General features: G+C 40.8%; 1 non-coding gene across 1 annotated transcript; it reads left to right on the top strand.

Moving 5' to 3' along the window:
- Positions 1-5,274: 5,274 nt before the first annotated feature.
- LOC121210376 (small nucleolar RNA R71) lies at positions 5,275-5,381 on the top strand. The gene has a single exon (XR_005905489.1). It is a non-coding gene; the product is annotated as a small nucleolar RNA R71 (small nucleolar RNA).
- Positions 5,382-5,796: the final 415 nt, after the last annotated feature.

Here is a 5,796-nt window from a genome sequence, read left to right on the forward strand (position 1 = left end):
AATTATGAAGGTAGGCTTTTATGGAGTGAGTGGGTTAAACCTAAGTGCCTTTATCATCTTGTCATATCAAATCAAATGGTGTGGCCTTGACATGCATAATCAAGCAAGTTCTAGAATAACAAATCAAGATTGACGCACTCAAAGCAACAATAAAAGTGAGCATGAAAGAAATAATAGATGCTTTTAAAGGTTCAAGATCTCACAAAAGTTATGGCTTTTTGATGTTAAACCTGTGAATTTCAACTCAAGATAATACCTGAACTTGGGGAAACAACCTAAAAATTTTTAAAACTCAAAAATCAACTTATCATGCTTGATTCTCTAATTCCTTAAAGTTTAAACCATCAATGCATGAATGCCTATGTTTTAATTCAAGAAATATCAATAAAGATCATAAATTAATCAAAATTCATTCTAATACTGACATGAGAAGATCACATGAAAATAAGACAAAAGTCAGGTATTTTTCTAAGATATAAACAACCCTCCACACTTAAGATGTACATTGCCCTCAATATACAAAGTTAGATTTACGAAGATATAGATATAAGGTCATAAGATAGGGAGAGAAGTGAAACTTCCTCAATGATGAATGGACTCCTTGAATTGGAGTTATAGAGAATAATCAGCCAAGGCAATGATAAGATTAGAGGAGGATACTCCGGTGGTGGTAGCGGTTCAGTTCCACAACCACAGTGTCCAGCGAAGAGGTTATCATGGTGGTCGGACAGGGCATGACGGTTGTGGAGAACCTTTTCCAGTAGAGTTTCAAGTTCCTAAGTGATGGTGAGCTTTGGAGCTCTTAATAACTGTGATAAAATCAAGAACTCTTTAGGAAATATAAAGAGGCATAATTACTCGTAATGAAATAGCCGAAACTATAAATTGTTCAATAAAAATTATAAAACCTAAAAATAAAATAGTATTAAAGGAAAATAAAATAAAAATTATTTTAAGAAGATAAAAAAATAAAAGTGAAAATAAAAATAATAAATACAAAGGATTTAAACATCGTCATCACTGGATGGTTCGCGAGGTGGTGGTGGCGATGAGATGTGAAGGTGCTGACAAATCTGATATAGAGTAGTATCAATGTGATCAAAGCACTGGAAACACTACTACTCAAATCGAGTGAGGTGCTCAGAGATATCATAGTGTGAAGCCGCCGCATGAACTGGATGATGGGTGGGTGGTGGCTAAGACGGCGGGTCCTCATGTCATGGAGGGACATCTTCAGTAATGTCCTCAGGGTCCTCCTGCTCGGTCGGCTAGACGAGGCGGTACTGGGGAGGATCAACTCCACGTCATTTCTTTATCATCCCCATGTGTAGCATACTCGAGATGCCTAGTGGGGACATCTGACCAATGAGAGTGAGGGAGGATGCTTGCACCACCGTGCTGAGGAGACCAAAGTGCCGTGCAAGGCGAGTCACATAGAGGCCAATGAAGATGACCCCCTTCCTATGCCACTCTGTTTGATGGCGTATGGCGAGGGTAATGAAATAGGCAAGGTCAAAGACGTACCCGTTCTCCATGCTCTACAAGAAATAGGCATCGTGAGTGTTGACGACGCTGGTGCTCTCTCGTTGTCCTGTCAGAGTGTGGGCTAAGATGGTGTGTAGGCACCGCAGGGATGGGGTGAGGGCTGATGCCTTAGAGCGGCTAGGATTATAGGTGGCCGAGTCAAGGACTAAAGCACTCCAACACTTCGAAGGAGAATAGTGGATATGGCGATGGAGGGTGTTGAGTTCGTTGTCATCCATGAACTCCTCTGTGTACAGTCCCAGTACGATTCCAAACTCAGGTACGCTCAACTGGAAAACCAAATCACCGATGCAGAACTAGACCATTCTTGGATCATCGAGCTCTGTCATAATAGTTGGAAGTGAAAGGTCGAATAGAGTTCCAATATGAGCTCGAGGTACGTCGGCTCGATGATCCTAAAGAAGAGCTCCCATGGATCAGTCGACAGAAGTGCTCTGACCGCATCAGCCAGTTGGCCTTGTTCAAGTGTGGCCCAGTCAATGCAGTGGCCCACACCTAAGGGTTGGGCCTGAAGTATTTGAAAGAGTTCTTCTTGGGGTCCCAATAGAAACTAAATAAAGGGGTGCCTGATCTCCGCGGTAGGACCCAAGGATGATGATGCTCCTTTCCTCTTCTTTGAAGCGGGGACAACGATTTTCTTATTACGATTTGACATGACATCTGCAATGGCAAGATGAAATAATCATAAAATTACTCCCCGAAAATAGCATGGACAAATATGCAATGCATGTTAGAACTAAATAGAGATACTTCATAGGAGTCATGTACTAAAAACAATTATGCTGAAAGATAACCCAATAAGATATTTTAAGTCATTACTACGAATAGGAATACGAGAATAATGCCTAGTGAATGGATGCATATCGGAATGATAATATGGGAAATAGATTGAAGTCCATTGCAACACAAGAATGAATGTACCATAATCCATCAACTAGATTAGCAAGAAACAAAGGGTATAAGTATTGCTATTATTAGAACTATCAAGATTAACAGTCAAAATAAAACAAGAAAAATCAAATTAGTAAACAAAATAAAGAGAAAAGAATGAAAAAACATAAGAGCTTGGTAGAGGGAGGAGCTTGGGTGATCGATGGTGGTGTTGTGGCCGGCGCACGGGAGTGGCAGGAAGGGCATGTGAAGGGGTTGTAGCGGCTAAGGTTAGGAATTTTAGGGAAGGGGATGATGAATAATAAGGGGTTTATATAGATTTTGGGCCTAATTTTAGCCTGTGTGTTTCGTGATTTTTAAATTTAGGCGCATCTAAAATTTGTCCCACGGCCATGTTCTTTGAGCGTGTTGGTTCACATGGCCATGTCCTACTTCGTTCGCTTCTCCCATGCCCGTGCTCAAATGTGCATGCCCGTGTTGTTTGATCAGTCTTGAGCACAGGTGGTGGGCACGAGCGTGCCGCACGCTCGTGCTAAATTCTCAGTTTCAACCACGGTTTCTAGACATGGGCGTGTCACACGCCCGTGTTGTTTTGGAAGACTCACCCACGGCTACGTCGAAAGGCCGTGGCAACTTATCGCATCTCGTGTTGGGCAAAAATTTTACCCTATTTTTAAACAGCCGTATTGCACGGCCGTGTCTCCGCCCGTCGTGTGAGCATAGCCTAAGGCACGCCTGTGTGCCTGGCCGTGTGGATTAGAAAACCTGTGTTTCAAGGACTCAGTTAGTGATTAGATGTTAAAAACTGAAATTTTAAAGAAATTAATACTGTTAGTGCTCAGGTTGCCTCCCGAGAAGCCCTTATTTAGAGTCTAAGCTCGACTTACCTCTCTTTTGCGTGATCATAGTGGTGTGAGGAGTTTACACTCCTCATCCCTGCTATCAATTTCATCAAAATAAGGTTTTAAACAAGTACTATTTATTTTAAAAGTGTCAAATTTGGGATGACTTACCTCGACTGTACCGTATGGGAAAATGCTAAGTACCGTAAGAGGGATTGCTCCATTAGGTCCAGAAGCGGCAAAGCGAGGATCCGCTGCATCTAATAGTACTTTGTCTCCAACCTTAAGTTAATTTGGTGAAATATTGAGCTCGTCATGGCGTGGTTTTGGTTTATCGTGTGTCCTTGGTTTATGTGTTCACCATTCATCTAGTTCCTCGATTTGTAGCCTTCGTTCTTCATAGATGGGTTCTTTATTGTTCCTTGAACAAGGCTCATGTGTGCTCTTCGAACGTGTTTATTGTAAAGAAGGTTGCACCACATGGTCAGTATTAATAGGATTAAGAGCTTGAAGAGTAACTGAGTCATCACCCACACGAATTGTGAGTTCACCTGTACCAACATCAATAACAGTCCTAGCAGTTGCTAAAAATGACCCTCTTAGAATTAGAGGTGCGTCACTACCCTCTTCTATGTCTAGAACAACAAAACCGATTGGGAATATAAATTTATCAATTTTTACAAGTACATCTTCAATGATACCTCTAGGAAATCTGATAGTTTTATTGGCTAACTGAATACTCATCCTAGTTTGTTTGGGTTTCCCAAGACCTAGTTGTTTAAACATTTTGTAGGGCATGACATTAATACTAGCCCCTAAATCAGCCAAAGCATTTCTAACATTTAAGCTACCAATTAAACAAGGAAATGTAAAACTCCTTGGATCTTTCAATTTGTTGGCCAGCTTATTCTGTAGAATGGTTGAGCAAATTGCATTTAGCTCCACATGCGATGCCTCATCCAACTTCCGTTTATTCGTTAAAAGCTCCTTTAAGAATTTGACTGTGTTTGGCATCTATGAAAGAGCTTCAATAAATGGTAAGTTAATGTGTAATTTCTTTAATAGTTTAAGGAATTTACCAAATTGTTCATCCGTGCGGTCTTTCCTTGTCGCATTGGGGTATGACACTCGTGGTTTGTACTCTTTACTTACCGGTTTCTGCTCACTGTGGTCTACCTCGCCTTTACCTTTACTTACCATAATTCCTTGCCTTGGTTCTGGTTCAGGTTTAACTAACCCTTTCTCATCTTGGATAGTAATTGCATTGAGTTGTTCCCTTAGGTTTGATTCAATGTTACCTGGCAGGCTACCTTGTGGTCGTTCAGAAATCAATTTGGCGAGTTGGCCTGTTTGAGTTTCGAGCCCTTGGATCGACACCTGTTGATTCTTAAGTGCTGTTTCGGTATTTTAGAAACAAGTTTCCTACATCGAGATAAACTTTGTTAGCATCTCCTCAAGGTTCAGCTTCTTTTCCTATTGGTAAGGTGGTTGTTGAAAAGCCGGAGGATGTTGTGGCCTTTGATTTCCTTGATCACCCCATGAGAAATTGGGATGGTTCCTCCAACCTGCATTATAGGTATTACCGTATGGGTTATTTTGAGATCTAGAATTATTGTTACCCATGTATTGGACTTGTTCCTCTTTAGTGTTGGGGTTGAAAGATTGATATTCTGTTTGTGTTCCTCTTCCATTTGAATCGCACCTCATAACTGGATGTACTTAAGTAGAACCATACAAACCGTCAATCTTTTTATTTAAGAGTTCTACATGGTCAGATAGCATAGCAACCGCATCGAGGTTGAAACCACCGGCCGCTTTTGTCGGTTTTGTCCTCATAACTTGCCACTGATAGTTATTCAGTGACATTTCTTCAATAAATTCGTAAGCTACTTCAGGTGTTTTGTTGTTCCAAGTTCCACCGGTGGCTGTGTCAATGAGTTGCCTCGTTGAGGGGTTCACACTGTTGTGGAACGTCTGAACTTGTAGCCAAAGTGGTAACCCATGGTGAAGGCACCTTCTCAAAAGATCCTTGTATCTCTCCCATGCATCATAAAGCATTTCTAGATCCATCTGCACAAAAGAAGAAATGTCATTCCTCAACTTATCCGTTTTAGCCAGTGGAAAATATTTAACTAAAAACTTTTTGGTCATTTATTTCCAAGTAGTGATTGACCCTCGTGGTAACGAGTTCAACCACTGTTTAGCTTTGTTCCTCAGTGAAAAGGGAAACAACCGAAGGCGTATGGCATCGTCAGAAATGCCATTGATTTTAAATGTGTCGTAAAACTCCAGAAAATTTGCCAAGTGATTGTTTGGATCCTCATCCTACAAACCATCAAACTAAACAAATTGTTGTATCATTTGAATCGTGTTAGGTTTCAGTTTAAAATTATTTGCAGCAATACCAGGCCTAACTATACTTGACTCAGTTCCTGTTAAATTTGTTTTAGCATAATCATACATAGTGTGCGGAGCAGGATTCTGATTTACTGGATTAGCAGCAATCGCAGGAGGTAGT

This window comes from Gossypium hirsutum, chromosome A11 (genome assembly GCF_007990345.1).
Source record: "Gossypium hirsutum isolate 1008001.06 chromosome A11, Gossypium_hirsutum_v2.1, whole genome shotgun sequence".
NCBI lineage: Eukaryota > Viridiplantae > Streptophyta > Magnoliopsida > Malvales > Malvaceae > Gossypium > Gossypium hirsutum.